The 20,877-nt window shown below is 42.1% G+C and overlaps 1 long non-coding RNA gene across 1 annotated transcript in view; it reads left to right on the top strand.

Annotated features, from left to right (window-relative positions):
* LOC119717153 (uncharacterized) overlaps positions 1 to 20,877 on the top strand; it is a 107,100-nt gene that overhangs the window by 19,631 nt on the left and 66,592 nt on the right. Inside the window, exon 3 of the long non-coding RNA XR_011809763.1 lies at positions 11,457 to 11,598. This is a non-coding gene — a long non-coding RNA (uncharacterized lncRNA). The remainder of the gene's footprint in view (positions 1 to 11,456; positions 11,599 to 20,877) is intronic.

Genomic DNA, 20,877 nt, shown 5'->3' with positions numbered 1-20,877 from the left:
GGAGGGGGGAAGAAAAAAGATGAATTATGAAGAAGTTAAGAGGAAAATAATTTCAGGAGGTAATGGATGAGCTCTGTCTGGAAGATTAATCAAGGCAGTTGCAAGAGAGTGCCAAAAGCATAACTGAAGTAGAACTAAATATCTGATTGTAATTAAAACTTTAGCCTTCTAATGGCTCCATGAAAGATATTTTAATAAACGTGAAATGCACTTTCTAAATGGCACGCTAACTTTTAATGACTTGGGTGTTTTGTTTGATTAGTAACCTGGACTGTTAAATTAAAGCCAACTGCAAATGCATGATAAAATATTGATGGTTTCAGGCAAATGAATTGGGGGAGTTATGCTTGACAGATTTTTGGTATCATTAAGGATTTTAACTGGTGGAAAATATATATTGCTGGTGCTTAAAGATAGTTAAAGAGGATCTCGTCATTTATATGCCCTAGTTTTAATTTTACAGTAATAATGGGAAAAAAAATCTGAATTATTCACAGATGGTTGGTCAAGAGAGGTCACTTAATTTAAAAAGTGTTATTTTAATTACACCTGTTTCTCATTTCCGGCATAGAAAATTAAATATTTGGCGGTATTTGGTTATTTCTTTCCTTAGAATGCCTGGAGCTTTCTTGAGGCTTCTGTGCATGCTGTGTGTGTGTTAAAGAAGGAAGACTGACATGGTAGAAAGACTTTTATTGTTTCTTGTATAAGCAGCTTTATTGGAAGTTAATTAAATTAAAAAAACATAATGGTGTCTGCAGGTTGAGGAAATAACACATGGGATTTCCAAACGAAGTGGGGATGGTCCCAGCACTCAGCCTCTTTTTAAAACAGATTTATTGTATTATCAAAATTCAGCAGCATTTCTGACGTTTTCACCTTATTGCAAAGGCGAGAGTCAAAGGACTGTGGTGAAACAGGGAAAAGTTTCCGTGGTTTTTGTTAGTTCACATCAGCTTAGAGTGTGTTCTTATACCCAGAGTATTCTCTGATTTTATTATAATGCGCTAGACTTTACACAGACTTTATTCTCTTCTCTTCTATTCATGCAAAGAACACGGATCAAAATAAGGCACAGTGCCCAGAGCAAGGTTAATAGAGCAGTACTTTGGAGTAGTTAGAGTATATGAGACTTCACTGGAGAGGAATTAAAAGCAATGTAATCTGCATGCATGTGCCGGAGCAACAATGAGAGTGAAATCATAATTCCACTGAACTCAAAAGATACCTTGCATGGATGTTCACAGGACTAGCCTTTTCCTAAAGCTGCCATCACCGTTGTTATATCTTTGTCTCCTCTCATTCTGGTTTCTGTTTGCTGCACCCAGGCAGCTTCTCAATGCACACTCTTGCTGCTCTGTGGCAAACCCACCTGTTCCTTGCAAGCTCTGCAGTAGCAGCTCTGCCTCATTTTCTGCCCTCTGATTGTCCTCCTAGGTGAAGGTGGCCAGCCTACAGCAAAGCATTAGGAGGAAAAAAGAGAAGTCCTTTGGCTGAATCCACGCAGGAGTACCTTGATGGGGTGTCACAGAACAGTAACTGTGGGTTTCCCAGCAGTTCCAGACCTGGGTTCAAACCAAATTTTGTTCCTGGTAAGAGGGAAGCTGTTGCTGTTCAGCTGTACACAGCCTGTACCGTTCCTTTCTGAGAATGTCTGAGGCAGAAGCAGGGGAAGACAGGTCGAGGAAAAACAGTAAGTAAAGGCAAAAGCAGGCAACTGCCATCTGAAACAGAATATGATGTCACGAGGTATCTTATGATGCCACCTGAAAGTGATGGGGAAATACCACAGATGAAAGAGTACTTACAGGGAAGCTCTGGTTTGAAGACCAGTTTGAACCTGTATAGGGAAAGCAGGAACCTCTTGCAACCTTTAAGTAACATCTAATGGCCCCATACTCCTAGGCAGAGGGCTGCAGGACTCAGTGGGCTGTGAACTGGTTTGCAGTGTCTTTTGACTGATATAATTTATCCTGGAGAGGAAGGACTTGTGAGTTAGTGAGAGAGAAAAGTCTGCATATGCACTAAAAGAAAGCCCCAGAGAAACCCAGTACATTTGTGTGTTCATTTGCGAGAAGTTAGCTGGTGCTGGCATCCTTTGCTGTTAAAGAAACCTCCAAACTGTGTACCTGTGATGGTTGCTCTTCCATATTTCATGTTATGTTCCACTTGCTTTGTTCCTCCATTGTCAGTAGACACTACATGATCCACTAGACACCTCAGGTTAATTTTATGCATGTGAATATTTAAACTAGAGCATTTATAAAAATCAGTACCTTGGAGTGCAAACTCTTCAGGGCCATCTTCTCATTGAGCCATGTACAATACTGAGTACACTGCTGGGGCACAACCAATAAATTATAACTCCCTGGAGACTCCCATTTGTCAGAGAAAAACGCATCCATGTTCAATAAAAGATTCTGTCACTCTATTGCTGTCTGCAGCTCTTTCAGATTTATATATTCAGCTGATGATGAGCCATTCAGTATGATGGGTGTGATGTGTCTTTCCAGTTGGACAGGATGACCACAAATGTTATTAAATTCCACCAGTCTGCTGATGGAAGACAAAATCTGTTCCCACACAATATCAGTAGTACCAGCATAAGAGATAATGCAATATTTATTTATGTACAGGAGGCCGTAGATAAATTTCCCATATTGTGAGCCTCGTGGAATGCTGAGCACTCATAAATGATGTACCAACTTTATCCTGGCAGGACTGGCAGATATAAACACGATGATATTCCTGACTGCCTCAGTTTTACTGTCATACAAATGCTTTAGTACATAATGTAAAAGCATGTCTGAGTCGGTGAATGCCCATTTTTGAGCATAGCCAGATGGATTTCTACTGTGGAGGCCCCTGTTTGGTGTCTAAATTTGCCTCCCACGCTCTCTCAGTATCAGCATGCTTGGAAGAAAACCTTAATTTAAGCTGTTTATGGAGGTTCCATGCTCGCTTGCACAAGTCTTCTGATGTTCAGCCAAAAGGCTGGCTTTATTCCTCACCAGGCTGAGACAAAAACACTTTTAAAATGATTTCCCTAAAAAAAATACCAACAACATAGAACAAGTGGGAAGTAGAGTTTCTAATTGCTGATTTCAGCTGGTGGAACGCAGCCAGTGTGACATTCTTCTGTTTCTTCAGTTGAGGAGGTGGATTTCTCTCTAGTCCCTTTGAATAGCTCATCTGGATTTTTTAAAACCATCTGAGCAACTTTTTGTAACTAGATAGGTACCCACCTCTCTGGCAAGGATGGTGGAGACCCTTAGGCCCCTTTGGAGGAATCTCGCAGACTTGGTGCTTGCAACCATTCCTGGATCCAGCAAGGATGTAACTGGAGCAACCCCTTGGCTGAGGAATTTTTGACACCTCTTAAACTAAGGGAAATGAAATTCACAGGTGCAATTGTTAAACTGAGTACTTTTTTTTTTTTTTTTTTTTTTTTTTTTTTCCCTGAAGTGTGTTATTGAAAAATTGGAAGGATTTAAAATCCAGGATGATGCATGCTCAGTACTTCCTGCCCTATTCTTGTGGCAGTATGTTTTTCTCCTTTTTACTCCATCATTTCTTAACTCTTTTAATCCTTTTCTGTGCTCTGGTTGATTTGTTCTGGATCAGAGCAAGAAAATGGTAGATCTTGTAAGTCCTGGATTAGCCTCCTAACCATTGGTTTTTCTTTTCTGCCTGAGCAGGAGTACCTATAAATGCCATTATATTTACCTCTCAATTTCTGGAGGAACAAAAAGGAAGGAGTCCCTTGTCCAGTTGCATCATAAAACACCTAAAATGGCTGTAGCAAATGGTGCCAGTCTTGCTAGTGTTTGCTTGTTGAGCATTTTATTCAGTCTCTCACTTTGCTATGTAATTTATATGAATTTCTAATTGTGACCTTTTATCCATTTTTCCTATCTTCCCCACCTGTTCCTAGCATATGTTCCTCTACAGCTAGACTCCTCATCATTTTGAAACTGATGAATATTTTCCCCTTTAATTCTAATTTTTTTTTCTTGTCCTTTCCAGACGTCTCTTTCTCTTCCTGTGTCCTGACACCTCTTTGCCAAAGTATTTTATCAGCTTGATCTTAGTTATTATCATATGGGTGCTGTGGCTCAGTCTTCCAGTTTTCCAAAGTCCCTCCACGTTATGCTTGCTGCTAAATGCCCTATTTTCATCCTCTCTGCATCCTTTATGTAAAAGGAGTTGGTCTGACCCTGCAGCCTTCATCTTAAAGAGAAAAGGACCAGTGAGGGGAAGGTGGATCAAAGCCTGGGAACACTAGAGAGTGCCAGTCTTTGTGGGCAATGACCCACTGGGAGCAGTGCCAGGATTTACTGTGCTGGATATGAGCTGGGGAGCTGTATCCCCTGTCTTTCTTTAGCCCTCACTGCCTAGGGATGCCCAAACATGCTGACACAGGGCATGGATGCTGCAGTTGAATGTAATACGGGTGCTGGTGATCACCTCTGGTCATGTTGTATTGCCTAGCTTAGAAATTCTGCCAAGACTTAGAGCCAGGGACCAAGGTCCCAGTAGCAATGGGGTCTTCACTATTTATGCTTCTTAAGTGGCACGGGTTGAGTGTAGCAGCATAAGTCCTTCCTGGGCCACTTTGGTTTCTGTAAATTGATGTACTGATAAACTCCCTATTAATTTTCAGGCTTGGCAGTGCCTAAGGTAATATAAGTATATTAAGCAGTGGAAAGAAGGGTAAGTGTATCATATGTACCATGTTTTGAAGTCAGAAGCTACTTTTGCTTTCATCTGATGGGATTCTGAAGCCTCAAATGGCAGCTGCTTGTCTCCAGTCTCTATAAAGCTCCTTTCTCATTACCCTAGCTGAAGGCAAATTCACAAAGCACATTAATAAAAGATGCTGTATAGTGGCTATTCTTATGGTAAGAACAGAGACAATATCAAGCAAGTAGGTATGTTTCCAAAATAACCACCAAGTTTTGACCCACAGCTCTGGGTGCAGAAAGATTTGCAGTAGAGTGTGTGCAATGGGGAGACCTCAGTTACCTGGATTGCACAGGGGCACCCACTTACCTACAGAAACTGAAGATTGTTTTTGACAGTGAAAACATTTGGAGGCAGAGTGAGAGGGCAACATCTGAGGCCAGCTAAGGGCCTGTAATAACAACTAATGAAGCCAGAAATTGCCTTCTGCAAGGAGACACAAGAATAACCTCCTGCTACCCCGGTCCACGTTAGAAGGCTGGAACTGGGAAATACAGTTCAGTATCTTGTCAAAATTCTCATGTAACACGTCTATTGAATCTGTTTTGAAAGTGCGGTCCTTAGTGGGATTAAAAAAAAAAAAAGAAAAATGGAATGAAAAATGTCCTGTCACGTTCCAGGTTACAAACTGTAGCTAGAGTAATAAAAGGTCACTTTGCCATTCAGCATCCATTTCCTATTCCTTTGAAGTCCAGCATTTACTAGCAAGTAAACCGAGATACTTCAAAAGTTTTACAGCAGTGTGGCGAGGCAGAGACATAAGTACACGAGTAAAATAACTGATTATCTGGTGCTGCCTTTGCTGCTAAACAAAATGGGGCCCAGCCTTGTTCTCTCTGCATCTCTGCACTGTGCTCTCCTTAGAGTTGTCTCTGGCTGGCCTTCTGCGCTGTATCTTTTATACAAGGGTGCATCTCTTTGAAGTGTGTGGAGTGGAGGAAAAAGCCTTTTCTTGACATCTCCTTTGTTATGCGGCTTTCCTTTGCTTGGGAGGACTAGAGAAATATTTCATCACCTATTCCCTGTCCCTTTCCTCTCTCCTTCTCTCTCTCCCCAACTTGTCACATCACAAAAAGAGAGGAAATACCTAGAAAAAGATGTTTGCCATTCCCAAGCAGAAGAAAAGAATAAGGTAGGCTGCAGTGTTTTTTAAAAGGTATTTTCTTTTGCCAAGCTGCCCTTGTAATCAGATAGGAACATCTGGAAGCAAACAAGCAAACCAGCTTTTTCTGGTCATGGCTGGCAAACAAAATGTTATTAAAATCATCACAGAGTCTTTTCTCAGGGATGGGTGTTTGCAAGCACTGCTCACACTGCAGATTTTATGCCCCAGCCGTCCTGCGATATACAAGCCCCTGAGAGCTGCTGTGCCGGAGACGATGCGACCCTTCAGCTGCAGGGGGCAATGCAGCCCAACCCAATCTGCTTCTCCAGCCTTTGCTATAATCAACTATTTCTGACAACAAAGGCCAAAATTGTGCTTGCGGTTTGGGGACTGCGACGCTGAATTCTAGTGCAAGGATCAGGCTCCTTTGTGTGGTGATTACACATTGTACGAAAAATCCTTCATCAGCCCCTGAGACATGTCCACTCGCTGCGTGGAGCAGAGATGTCTGCGTTATCTACAGTACGTGGGCTCGTTCAGGTGAACAACTGGTGCCAGCACTGAGGTGCTGCTCCTGGGGAGATGCTGCCATGCCGGGGCTCCCGTGCAGTGCCAGCAGTAGCAAGTGGTAATGAAAAAGGAGGGCTCAGGAATCTGGTGTGCCGTTTTCTTCTTTAAACATGAGTTCTTTCACAGCCAAAAGTAGAGGTATTTGGCACCCAAACTTATATGTATAAGTGCTGTTGTTGGATGGGTCCCCCAAACTGGTCAAAGCTGAGGGGTGGTTCAGGATGGTGGGAAACTCGTGCAGGAGTAGCAGTATAAGAGCTGGTGCAGAGAGGAATAGTAGGGAGCTCCAAGAGTCCTGTTTTTTTCCATTTAGTACCTGACATGCTTGATGCAGTACAGAAGAATCATCATGTGCTCCAGGTATGAGGCATTTGTGGTTTGGGTGATTTATTGGTGCTCGGGGACGAAGTAGTGGTGAAGGGCAGTGGCTATGCTGCTTTTGTGTCTCCCCTGTCTGCAGTGTGTGGCGGATGGGTTAGCAGGTTAGGTATTCTACCCACAGAAAAGCCAAAAACAGGGAGGCAGAGGAAGATAGTGTTGGATGTTGGATGTAAGGGTGGGAAGCGTGGTGTGGGCTGTGAGCTGATGGTTTGGCTGTGGGTTAATGTCCATTGAGTAGAGACTGAAAATGGCATGTGGGAGGTGGTCAGAAAGGCTTGTATTAGCCTGCTGGGTCTGGCTTCTCTGCCTCCATGACATCAGCTGCTCTGGATTGCTCTGCAGAGAGACTGACCCTGCTCTGGTCTTGAGCCAGGCCCAGTCTGCATGCCTGCAGCTGGCCCGTGTGGTTTCCCCAGTGGCACGATACTCAGATTATTATTTCTTGTATTTTTTCCTGAGGGATGTAGATGTTTCTTAGGTACGCCCTGATGTCTAGACTCTTGGGAGGGAGCACCGGGAGCTCAGCTCGCCACTGGTCCTACAGGTGAGCAACAAGCAAGAAAAAGTGGCTGAATTTTGATGTCCATAAAAGTCACTGTATGGCCTTCGGTGTGAATATTTTATAAAGGTATCACTTGAAAAGCTCTGCATGAGACTATCTTTTCTGATGGTGATGGAGAGGATGCTCCTAAGACAGGTGCTTTGAATCCACACAGGCCGGATGGTGGGGCAAGGAGGACGCCGTGCCATTTGGGTGCTTCTCTGCTGTGCAAGAGTATGGCTTGGGACTCTCCAGCACCTCTTGCACAGTGAGTTCAGTAAGCAATGGAGTTTATTGTACTTAATTTGCTATGGATTTGTGTCTCATGGTGAGGTTATTTCTTATCAAAGTGCAAAGATTGATCCAAAGCTTGATCTGTAGTACGTAAAAGGTATCTCTGATGTAGTTTCTCTAACATGTACTGATGCAGTTTTGTTCCCACTAAGCAGTAAATTCGTGTCAGATTTGGTTAAAAACAGACAACAGGTTTGGTATTGCTGACAGGAAGCAGAACTGGCAGATACAGACAGCACAACATGTCAACCACAATGCCTTGGAAAGCTGGATTAAAAAATAGTAGCTGATGTTCTTATTAGGATCCTTAATATGCAATGCAAACCAAAATATTAGCAAAGATGAAATCTAATATTTGAGCAGGTAGGAGCCTAGCAATTTTGTCTGGTTATTTGCAATAATCAAGTAATGTAGAAAATTAAAATTTAAGATTTGTGCAGCTTTTTACAGTGTAGAGCTTGTCTAATGAATAACAAAGAAACTGTTTTTTAAAATCAGAAAATGGATTTATTTGTTTCTTGTGTATGAAGAGGAAAAAAAAAGAAGTGACACTTAGAACCAGGATAACCTTGGATTTCCCAGGCAGCTCATTTGTAACATCCACCAGAAAGCCAGATTGCTGGGCCCTTGACATTGAAAAAACTTGTGAGGAGCCCACTGCTCTCATCTAAACTTTTCTCAAGTCTTCAGAAGCTCCTGTAAAGGAGAAAGTGTTAGAGTTCCACAGTTCGATTCTGTAATGAGTCAATGATAGTACTGTAAAACTTCCAGCATTAAAAAAACTGTTTTAGAAAGGATGTATAATTTCAAATTGCTTATGTTGGAAGCATTTGGAGTCTGGGACATCTCATGCAGCTAGGTCCTCTCCTACCCCATCTCCTGTCCCCTCACCACATGCCTACCCCAACCCGGGAGGTACAGCTCACCCCTCTGGCTGGCATCTGCCACCTTTCTCCTGGGAAGCAGTAACTCAGGCTTCAGTGGTGTTTCTGCTTCAGGTTTTATAAATTACTGCCCTCCCTGCACAGGGCTGGCAAAATGGAGCTTTCTGTTTGTGTAGCTGCTCTAGATACAATTTTATTATTAATCACATCAAGGGAGGCTCATAGGTTTTTAGGGCTAGAAGAGACCATTACTGTAATCTAGTTTGGAAAATTTCTTCCACGGTGTTTTTGGGTTTTGTCAAAAAGAAAAATGGTATTTGTTTTCCCATGCCCTTAAGCCTTAAGGTGTAATTTAACTTTTTCATAAACCAAACAAGAACCATGGAATGATCATTACCATAGAATACAAAAAAGTGTTTTCATTTATGGGATAAATTTCAGAAAATTATTTTTTGCATATTAAAAAAGAAATCTACCCTAGTTTTAAATGGGAAGAAAAAAAACCCTTCTGGCAAAAATGCGAGCGAGCTTTTTAACTGTGATGCCACACAGTTAAAAAGGTGGGGGTACGGGTACAGCACAGTCAGATGTGCCCCGTGAAGCTGAGAGTTATCTGCATCTGGCTAACAAGATGAAATGGGTCATAGAGGAATTCTGCTCACATTTCCAACAGACGCAAAACTTTCAGCTATTCTTGACGTTCAACTCTTAGGACTCGCTTAATATTCAACACTAGTTTCATCATCAAAGAAATTGAGGCAAAATTAAAAATTCTTTTCCTGGGCCTGTTATTTTCACAGCTTCTACTTCCTTTCAATTTTGATACTGCCATCCATTCTGATAAAAGAAAATGATGTGTGAGGAGCAAGGCAGGCAGGAAGAGACAGAACTAGAAGTGCTTTTCAGCACTGACTTCACCTCTGCAGAAGTTTATAATAAGGTGTCTGCAGATCACTCCCTGCTGAAAGCTCTAACAAATAACACCCTTGCTCTCAGAAAGTGAATTAAACCAGTACCGCAGTGCACTGCTGCTGGCGAGCGCCGCGGCACGCTGTGATCTCCTAACAATCAGTCTCTTGTCTAGTGCCATGGAACGACTTTCTGCTCCTTCCTATTGAGCACGGATGACTTCTGTGCTGGTTTTGCGTGTGCTGTGTCCCCCAGCCCCGAAAGCTTTTTGTTAGGAGGAAATGCTTCCCAAAGCTTGTTATGCGTATTGGATAGACTCCTGGGGCTGGCTCCTAGGATCCAGAAAACTCTTTTCAAGGAGCCTGGTTTGCGAAAGCATCCTCTTTGCCATTTGTTCTCCAAATGAATGGGAGAAGGGGGAGTCTGGCCCAGGTGGGCACTTTGAAGGGCAGCGTAAAGGTGGCGTGCAGCTTGGAGGGAGCCTCTGAAGCCCTGAGTTACAGCCTCCTGAATTACTGGCTATGTTACTATTTTCCAGTTGATCTCAAGCGAGCCAGCCCATTTCCCACGTGCAGTGCTCAGGCACTGCGCAAAGGATGGACCCAAAGACTTTGAATACGTTTGCACTGAATTTATAGGGGCAGCACCTCAGCTGCACTGACCTGGCCAATGGGTCCCAGCTGCACCCAGCACCACTGGGTTTCCCCCACAGGAAAGCAGAGTATTGTGCCGTATGGGTGTACCCATGGGAAGGGGATGAAATAGGAGGTTTTCTGCGATGAAAGGAAAATTGAATGGATTTGGGCTGCTGCTCTAGACTTCAGCAGGCTAAGTACAAAAATCAATGTTAATGCAACATTACAGCTGAGCTTTTAAACCTGCTGGTTAACCTGTGAGGCTCAGTCTGTAATCTCATGGCCCCTTTTTGAACTCTGCCCAGGCCAGTATCTGAAACATTATTTATACAGAAAAATAGTGAGGTACTTTGCTTTTCTGTACCTCCAAGGGAGTTTTGCAAAACATTAAATAGAATTTGTCCCAGGATAAATGAAATATTTGGGAATTCTCACTTTAGAAACTGAAATTTTCAGAAAGCTCCCACATGTTTTTGAGAACATGGACAGACAGACAGCCCTGCTCAGTAAATGTCCATTCGCACACTTGTGTTTCTCAAACCCCTCCAGCAGAAAAGGGTAGATCTCTAAACGTATCTTTGGACAAGGTGCTCTGCTCTTTGGGTTAAAGATTTCCTTCTGTGGTCATACACCCATTGGTACAATGCTGCCTGCCCCAGCCAGGCCTTGAGGCTTTGCTGTGTTAGATGGTATTGCTGCTGGAGTTGCTCTTGTTGCTGTTGGATGCTGGCAGTTAAAAACTGGTTTTGTGATTTTAGTGTGTATTCGTACTCCATATGACTATCAGCAGTTTTACAAATACTGCTCTTTATGTGATACTGCTCTTTGCATAAGAAAAAATGCTTTAATTTACATAGTCTCTGGAGGGACCGCAAACAAAACCTGTAGCCTGATTCTTTTTCCTGTCATTATCTATTTCTCTGAGAACTTCTTGCATGTCAGTTTGCCGGTATAACCTGATAATTTATTGCAATTAATAGACATGAATTTATTAGCAGCAGAACATAGGGGGCATTTGCTGTTCTGATGACCCTTGTCTTCTCTTCCCTAATAGCACATACGACCCTGGCTGTAGCTTTGGATCCTCCAAGACTGCAGAGAAGATAAAAGGCTGTGCAGCAGCCTGGAGGGGTGTGTTATATCCCCTTTCATGTGATCCATCGTGGGGATGGGCCCAGATGCACTTTCCTGTGGTTAAAAAAGGAAATATTTTTAAAGCTGTGTAGACATTATCATATCTCATGTGTGTGAAAGGGTCAAGCTAAGGTTGTCATGGGGATTGCGCCTGAAATCCTGGTGGCACTGATGTCTGCGGGAGCTTTGACAGCCACATTAATTGAGTTTTGCGGTTTGTAAGCCTTCTCTCCTAATGTTGTTGTTAATGCCACAAACAGAAATCTGAACGCAATGGAGTTCCCAGGAAGGGGCTGAAACATCAGTGCCTCGGTGCCATTCATACGGGCTGCGATGAGGCTGGCAGAGCATGTGAATACCTGTCCTTTGTCTCGGTGTCCTCCTCCTCGGGGCTGAGTTCTGGTAAGGTCCCCTTCTGGTTGGCTCTGTTTGGGATGCTACTGTTTGGTGTGAGGTCCTCAGGGATGAGGACTTGGTTAACTGGCTGGGAATGGATGGAGAGGTTCCAGCTCTGAAGGGATGCTGTAAAATTGGCTTCCTGTTTCTTTCAGCCTCAAATTTAAACTCCTCAAAACCAAATCCCCTCACTCCCCAAATAAGCTCTTTACTTCTGCCTTTCAACCCTAAATAGCTTAGCATATAAGTAGCTTCTTTTTGAAAAAAAGTCAACGCTGTCTGTGTTTCTGTGATCAGATGCTCAGAGTGAATTTCAGTCTAATCCTAGTTTTGAAATTGATTCAGCTCAATGACCTTGGGCAAGTTACTTAACCTCTTGGTGCCCCAGTTTTTCCATTTGTAAAACAAAGAAGAGAATACCCTTGTGAGCTGGGTAAATATGTCCTGAAGCTTAATTCAGATATGCCTATTTTTAAAGGGCTTTGAGCTCTGTGGCTAGAAGCATGATGGAAGTGTAAAGCAAGCTTCTTGGTTGGGAGCTTTGTCTCCTGGCCCACTCCGTGCATTGAGCGCACATCCCAGCTGAAGCAGAGCTTTCCTGTAGCCATTAAATAAAACACCAACAAGAGGTTTGTACTTGCTAGGAGTTGTGCTAGAATATCTTGATCTCACCTCTGCTTGGATCTACAGCAAAGCAGAACCGCTTTGCCCCTGTTAGGCATCATGCTAAGGAGGAACAACGGAAGACAAAATGTCAGCTGTACTTGACCCTACTGATTTCCAGCCCTATTTGGTTTGAAACACGACATGTGCAGGCGGAGGAATTCTGGAAGCAAAGTGGAAGTGTTGGCATGCCCGTTTGCATACTAATACACCCCGAATGCCATTATTTTTCCAGCTTCCACAGCTGTGTTATGACTGTACTAGATCTGAATTCTAAAAACCAGCCAAAAGGTTTGTTTGCATGTATATGTGCACTGAGGTTTTGCAAGCAAAACTGGAAAGCTTTCTAGTTGTCGCAGTTGTGGAGGTGTTTTTTTTTTTTTTTGAAACCCAGCACACTTTTGTGCTTACATTAAAAATTATGGATCAGCTGTATTTTAACAAATGTCTGCTCCCTGAATTTATGCAGTTGATGGCCTCTGAGCTCAGTTTGAAAGGTTTTCCCCCCTCTGTATTGCAACTGGGATTTCTTCCATAGATTTCTTTTTTTTTTTTTCTTTTTTTTTTCTTTCTTTTCTTTCTTTTTTTTTTTTTTTTAAATAGAAACAGTGTTTTATCTTCGTATCTTTGTCTTGTATAAAAGATAAAAATCTATAGTAATTCTTTCCTATGTAGACTGCTCTATTTTTCCCGTAAAACACTCTTGCAAATAAGTCTGCAGATCTTTCAACACAATGCCTGAAGCATCACACATGATAAATCCTTCCCTAGTCTCAGCTTTCTGTAACCTTCCCCATTCCTCACAATGACACACACTTTCTCTCATTCATCTTTTATTACAATTCAATATTGTGCTTGAATATAATTAGTTTGTATGCAGTGTTCCCTTCCCCCCCCCCTTTTTTTTATTTGAAAAAGGACAAACTACTTGTTCCCATGCACATTCATCTGAAAATTCAGTGTTATAGGTTCCAATATATTTACACAACAGGTACAGAAAGGTATTGGGAAAAGAAGAAATATTTTTAACATCGTAAACCTCTAGCAAAAATATGTATGTAATAGAATCTGGTACTGTGGTATTACACACATTACAACTGTCACTGTGACTTACAGCCTTAGTTTAGCTGAAAGAAAATCTATAACCCTAGAAATGCAACAATGTCCGAGTCACAGTTCAGAGTAATAAATGTTTTTCACAGAATACTGTAATCCATATTTCCAAAGCTGATACAACAAAGGCATTTCTACTAGAAATCTTTCAATTTCATGGGCGGAGGCTCAGAGGGGGGGAGAGAATGGTTAGGAGAAATGATAAGCAATAAAATGCCTGTGTTCAGAAATATTAGCCCTCTGGCTAGTGCCTTTGGTTCACTGTTGTTGCCCCTGAATTACATCTTAATAAAGTATCATGGTTTTTGATACCAGCATGAAAAAATAACTTTTAAAGTCTGTCCTCTCATTTGTGGGTGGTGAGCAGCACTAGGCTGCAGACAGCTGTGCGTGAGCACTGTGGTGTTCCCCATATCACGGACATCCTGTTTCTGGCAAAATATGCTGAATGGCAGTCCTCCCGAGCAAGTGGTGGCCTTCAGCTGAGATGTACCTTAGGGATGATATGGGCTATTTTGTCTGATCAGGGCTCTTGAACACTCCTCAGGGTTTTGGTGTTGGGAGTTGCCAGCCACTTATGCCTCTTTTGGGTCCCACTCAGGCATCCACTGCTGAGCTCTCTGCCTCTGTGGTGGGACATCGATGGCTTCATGCCTTCAAATTCTCGCCTTGGAACCTGAACTGTGAAGGCTTCTCCCAGATGTTTAGATTTGAATCACCTGAGCGATCTTTTCATCAGGAAAGGTATTCTCAGACCAAAGGCAGTGAGAGCCCTGGGGTGTCCTTGTGTCCCTGGCTTTGGTTTGACTTTGTGTATGGGGAGAGAACTTGACCACAAGCCAAAGCAGTGAGGTTATCCTGGCAGGACTTCCTGCTGGTGACAGCAAACAAATATATCACACTATATATTTCCTTTCTCAGAAGGGCATAGTTTGAGTAGTTAAGTAGCTTGTGTTTTGGGCTCCCAAGACCTTCATTTGTCTCTGCCTTCAAACTTCCTGGCAAGCTTGCTCATGTCTATTAATTTTCTAAAATTCATGAAAGCAAAAAAAAAGAGCAAATTGCATTAAAGTAATCTGTAATCATTTGAGTTACAGTATGAGTGAAATACTCTCATAGCTGAGCAGTTAAAATGGAAATGTAGTGTTGAGAAGCTATATGTGCCATAGTTTATTGCCCACTCTACACATTGCAGAATATCAGGTTTGTTCCAGTCAAGGTTAGTCAGACATTTGTGTTTGGTTTTATGTATAACCAAAAAAAAAAAAAAAAAAAAGGAAAATGGAGACACCAGTAATAGGAAAAGCCTCTGCCTTATTAGGCCTTTCATTCATTTGTTTCTTAGGAAATTGGAGCAGGGCAGATACGCCAGCTCCCAAGGCTGCCAGGCAGGGTGTGTTTCCCAGGAAGTGAGTAGGTGGCATGAAAAGGCCAGTGAGGGCTGGCCTGTGCTGAAGAACAAAGCTTTTAATCGGAAATGCAGAAGCTCAGCATATCTAGTTGTATTATCATCTTGAAGCATTGCAAATGCTTGGTATATATAGCACTAACATTGCCCCTACTATGCTGAAACATCATGCTTGCTTTAATGCACAGTACTAAAAATTTCGACTTCACATAAATTAGCTTTATTAGCTACTTTACTTAGTCATCATTCCTATTACTGCTTCATTACATATCTGATTCATAATCATTGACTTATGAAGAACAGATTGCAGAGAGTTCCCCCCCGCCCTCTGTCTGCTCCTCACCTTCCCATGCTCCATGCTTCCGCTAATACAATGGCACGGCGGATAACACGGATCCCTTTTGAGTCTCAGTGTGGGACAGCCAGCAATGCTCTGTCCTTGTAAGGATGCGTTTCCCTCTCAGACCTGCTGTAGTCTCTATCAGTCTTGATTGGAGTGTCTGACTCACAAGGATGAGCTAATTTTGTTGGCAAGATCCTGCTTTCCTGAGCCAGGACAATCATATTTTTTCTGGTGCTTGGGTGGCTGTGATAGGAGTCTGAAATATTGCATGTGTGTAAAGTAGTCACGGCATAAAAATATACTCATAAAATGTTTAGGCTATGAACAGTTTATTTGCCCTTGGTACACGGGAACAGACTTAGCGAGGGCATTTTTCTGTCTCACCGGTGGGAAGATGCAGTTCATTGCCCAGCTTTTGTGTTAGGAGGCTACATGGCTCTGAGACTGGTTTTTACATCCACTGAGGCATGACTTTAAAGTTAAGTGCAGGGTGTGGCTCTTCTGCTGAAACAGGCATCAAGCAACTGGGGTTTCAAAAATGCCCAGGTGATGTCTGGGATTTGTCACGTCTGTTCCCTTGCGTGTTACTGGTAGCATGCTTTGGGAGAGTTCAGAGCTGTATGTTTTGGAAGGAAAGGAAGGTAGGAAAGACTTCTTGAAAGAAAACCGTTCTTTCTTTGTGTCATCTTTATTTGCTGTCCTTTGTTTTTTGATTGCTATGGTAGCATTGTCTTCAAGCACTACAGAGTTTCTCCAGTGACTCATAATTTTGTAGCAGCGTACGTGTCACGCCAGCTATCCACGTGTTCCTTGTCTGCAAAGGGGTGCCTCTAGATGTTTGCCACTGCTTACAAGAAGAACTGTGTTTTCCCTTCAGTTGCCTGGAAAGAATTCTGCAGTCATCAGGCTATTCTTTTACAGGTGAAACTGGAAAATTGTTCTAAAAGAGTCTCATATGTAGCAGAAAGGATGCTGCTAGCAGGGACATGCACATTACACGGCTAATACTTGCACCCACTGTGCCTCAGGTGAAAGGTTTTGGCCTCAGGAAGGGGTTCGTGCTAGTTTTGCTTGCTGCAATGAAGAGAAAATTTGAAAATCCCAAATGCCTTGTAGAATTCCTGTGACCTTTTGGTAACTTTTTAGACACATGCACTTGCTAAGCTCTAATATGCATGTGGTCACTGAACTGGCACTCTTCAAAATTAAATAGACCTAATGCAAATTACTAATAATCTGAGAAAGCTTTGTGCTAAAGAGGCTGTAGTAAAATTTCACAGGAGAATCCTCTTCTGCAGGCTATGTTAAATGGCCTTGTTAGACATTTGAGTATTGAGTATCATTATGTAGTGATTTGAGAAGAGCAGAAAAAAATTGTAAAACTGCTAGTAAGATTCTTACGGCAGATCCATTATGGCTAGTCTCACCAGTAATAATTTAGAGTTTTAATTTTTTCAAGTGTCCCTCAGGTTTACTATATCCAGCCAAACGGTTCTTGGAAAAGTTGGCAGAATGGCAGCTTTTTATGACTTGTCCCCACTGGTGGCTTTTTACAGCTTCCTCCCCGATACGTGTATGCACATGGATGCACACGCATGCACAGGCACACACAAGGAGTTTCAGGGAGCAGTATGAGGTTGTCAAGCCCCGTGTAGCTCTCAGCTTAATTCACATGATTCAGAAGCCAGCAGCAGCTTGATGCAGGGCCTTTTTTTCTTGGTTTTAAATATATATGAAAAAAAAGAACAAAACCAAAGGTGGATTGATTGATACAGGAGCTCAAAGAGTGATAGCGGGTCCTGATTTGAATAGCCTTCCTGAAAAAACGCACCTCTGTCTCTGGATTTTACTCATCAATCAATACCCATCTGTTTGAAAAGTGAAGCACCTGCTGAGAAGCTGGTAAGACCCCTGGCACAGAGTGTAAATACCCTGAACCTTGGGATTTATATCAGCCGTCAGGGAGAAAAATATATTTTCTACCTAATCGGCACAACACAGACAAAGTTATCCTCGCTGGGTGCCGGGCTCGTGATTCAGAGCCATCTGGCACAGACAAACGGGGGCTGGAGAGGTACGTGCCTTGGGGTTTCTGCTGCAGGGAGGCAGTGAGCTGGTGCCCAAGGTGCCATGGTCGATGCATCCTCACCAGCTGGGATGCGGGTTCTGGGGCTTTCCCCATCCCTGCTGTCCACTGCCATGGGCAGAGCTGGCCACAGGTGCAGTGTGAGCCATGGGGTCACAATCACCTGTATGGGTGATTTTACACAGACACATTGAAATTAGCTTCAACATGTGCAAAAACTCTTTGACAGAGCCTCTTGCAGTAAAGTCCCCAGAACATGAATTTTGACAAGGAAAGAGCCCATTATTATCAGTGATGTTTCAACCATTATTTTATGAATATATTCAATGACAAGAACTAGCTTGTTTCCAAGACAACAAAATTCAAACCCCGTCCATGATTGCTCTAAAGGAGGCCTCCTGTCATTTCGTTCCTTTGAAGAAACTCACAATTTGATGGGCAAAATGCCAGAAATAATTAGACAGAATAGCACCATAAACCCCAATGGAAGCAAAATATCTGCTGTAAGAATTTCCCACCAGAAATCTTGAAAATCAAATCAAAGCCTGGATAAAATCTTTTCTGTTGAGGATATGAACCAAAAAGGGGGAAAAAAAAAAAAGTGGGTGGGAGAAGACTATACAGTTTTCTAGTTCATCAAAGAGAATACTAAAAACTGTCTTTGTGACTTGCTTGTGTCTTCTCGTGAAATAATAAGTGGGCAGGGCAATCAAATTTAAAGCAGTATTCCCCAAAGCAAGGTCAAAACTGCTAGAAATGTTCATTTCATTTTTATTTGCTTTTCCTGTGAGGTATCCACTGTGGCTATAATTTCCCATTCTTTATGGGGAGATCAAAAGATTTGTGCTGTGCAGTGTAGGAATCAATTCAGTTATCCTGGCAGCACGCCAATCTTTATTACGTTATTTGTTAACCCAAGTTATTGCAGAATAGAATAACTGTTCTATGGGATAAATGAGGGAGTTTTTCTTGCTTCCTTGACCTTGATTTCCATGCTCGCACCTTGTCCTCTCAGCACCCACATGCAGATAATGATTGTCTGTGTTAGAGTGAATGAAATATCACTGCAGATCCCACGCCGAAGCAAATCATTGAGTCGGTGGCGTGTAAGCTAACCAGCAGCCTGCATTGTTTGCCTTTGCATTGTGCAGCATATAAAGCCTTAGGTTCTTCTTACACTGGGTGGGAGTCTCCCCTCTTCACTGGCAGTAAAATGAGCCCCAATGACGTGAGCTGTCTTTGCTCTTTTCTTCCTACTAGGCCATTTCTGCAACCCTTAAAAAGCTAAATAAATCAATCAAGCGATCCTCTGTGAAATATATATTTTTAAATCTTTTTCATTGTTTATGGGCATTGATCTATTTTGTTAGTTTGGGGGATGTACATTAAAAGTAGAACTTGGAGTTTTCCCTGAGTAAGCATCACATTTTCAAGTCTACTGGTTCCTCACGGGGAATTTTTCGTTTATATTTTCTCAATAGAAAATTGCAGGTTTTGCATAGTCAGAATTTTTTATAGAGAAAATGGAGGGCAGGTTCTGTTTCTCATTCAGCTGAATTGGTCTAATTCAAAATAGGCTTGATGCCAATCAAATTGAGTAGCTTTGGGATCAAGTCAGCTTTTATCTGTATCCCACAGAGCAGCTGCAAGGACCTCTGGTAGTGGAAATTTGTGGGTATCATGCACCAGTGTTGCTCTGAACCTAAACCCTGTGGCCAGGTGCTTTTCCTGTTCTGCACGGAGCTCTCTGATTGAAATTGCCATGCTGGAAGCCACTGCCATGGGTTTTTGGTGGTGTGTACTGCCGGGGGACTGAGCGCGGGAAGGGACAGACCGGAGATGTTCAGGAGCCTAAGGTAAGCCTAAGATTTAACTTCAGGGAGATGGGGTAGGAGCATGCTGATAGGTAGCGTGTGCTGTGAAATGTCAAACTGAGTTGAACCCCCTAGGCTGATTTAACTCAGTACGGCAAAATTAGAGATTTCAGTACGGAAATTTTAGTAAGGGAGAGGGAGCAGGAACAACACTTGCAGATTCTTTCAAAATGCTCTCTACTGTTAAAACCAGGTTGTTTCTTTTCTTTTTCTTAATTATTTTTTAACCCTATTTTGAAATAGAAACAATTGTCAGAATCTCAGGATTTTTCATGGGATGAGTGTCCTTCACGGCAACAAATTCCAATCACAATTTTTCAGACCTAAGTTAATGGCATTAATTGACATCAGAAGAGGGCAAAACACCAAAAAGTGGAGTGTGTGGTGAGAAAACCATGCTCTGAGACTGGAAGTTGGGAAACAAGGAAGAGTAAATACTTGCCTTTCATTGTCCCTCCCCTAAAAGCCCCGAAGTGGCTGGGGAAATTCAGGAAATACCTGTAGGGATAGACGGTGCCAGCTGGGCTGCTGCGCAGCACTGAGTCTGGACAGGGAAGGGCAAATGCTACCACACCCTGTGGGAGAAGAGCAGGGGATGGGGAGGAAAAGATTCTCTGCCTTTGGGGAGAGGCCCCATAAAGGGCCTTAAATGCTGACTTTCAGAGTATTTTTTTCCATTCTTCTGCCACAACCTAAAAACATTTCTGTTTCCCGGCAGGTTGAGACAAAGGTGTTTACAAAAGCACTAAGCCTGACGGTCCAGCCACATAGAATCAAAATGGGAAACTTAAATTCATAAGCTTACTCCTTTAAACTGATGGAAATAGATCCAAACAAAACAAAGCAAAACAAAAGCATTAAGTAAACATGTTGGAATGTACAATGGATAATGGATACGGAGGGATGATCTAGTCATGCATGCTAAACAGATACATTTATGAGTATAAATTTAATTAGCATCTGGAAATTAGCAAGAATAGAAAGAAGGGCAATGTGTTCTTAAGTGAAGGCGATGAATAGGTACTGTTTGGTGCATATAGATAAATGAGGATTTAATTTGTAAGGCATAATAAGCCAGGTGTCCATAAAATATATACATTATTTTTATTTTTTTTTCTACTGGATATCACAGTGGATAATGATGTAACACTTCAAGGTCAGTCTGTGTCTACCCATTTATCTCTTTTGGGGGATTTGTTTTTTATATAGCTAACTAAAATACACAACTAACTACTAACTAACTAAAATTCATTTCCCTTGCAGTTACCTTTCTTCCCATGACAGATCCTGTCGTTATCAGTACCAGTTTAAAGCACATAGAAAGAAAATTTTCCCCATATTGTGTTATGGGAGAAGCCACAGAGGCAGAAATAGAATGATAAAATCAAGTTAGAGGTTTCCTTAGGGCTTAAAGAAGTTATACTTTCCTGTAGTTCCCCACAACATCGGTGTTGAATAAAAAATTAATTCAGATCTAGTTTCAAAAGAGAAAGTTCCCTACAATCACTGTTTGCGTGGCTAATATTGAAAACAGGTAAGTGTTTTAGTGATGCAATCTCAGGCAGTTGAGAGGGGTGTATTTCTCCTTAGAGAAGAGGAACCCTTGAATAAAAACTATGATGAGTTGACTTTATTCTTATTTTTGCCTATTACTTTACCAACATATTTGTGATTATAAGTAAGACAGTCTTTTTTTTTTTTTTTTTTTTTCTCCTGTGTGTGTGTGTCTAGATAGCTTAAGATATTTTACAACAGAGTATTATCTTATGTGACAAATAGCGTGTGATGGAAAGTCAGC

The sequence above is a fragment of the Anas platyrhynchos genome, chromosome 5 (assembly GCF_047663525.1).
Source record: "Anas platyrhynchos isolate ZD024472 breed Pekin duck chromosome 5, IASCAAS_PekinDuck_T2T, whole genome shotgun sequence".
Lineage (NCBI taxonomy): Eukaryota > Metazoa > Chordata > Aves > Anseriformes > Anatidae > Anas > Anas platyrhynchos.
Note: the sequence above shows the minus strand (reverse complement) of the source record. Positions and strands in the feature narration are given on the sequence as shown.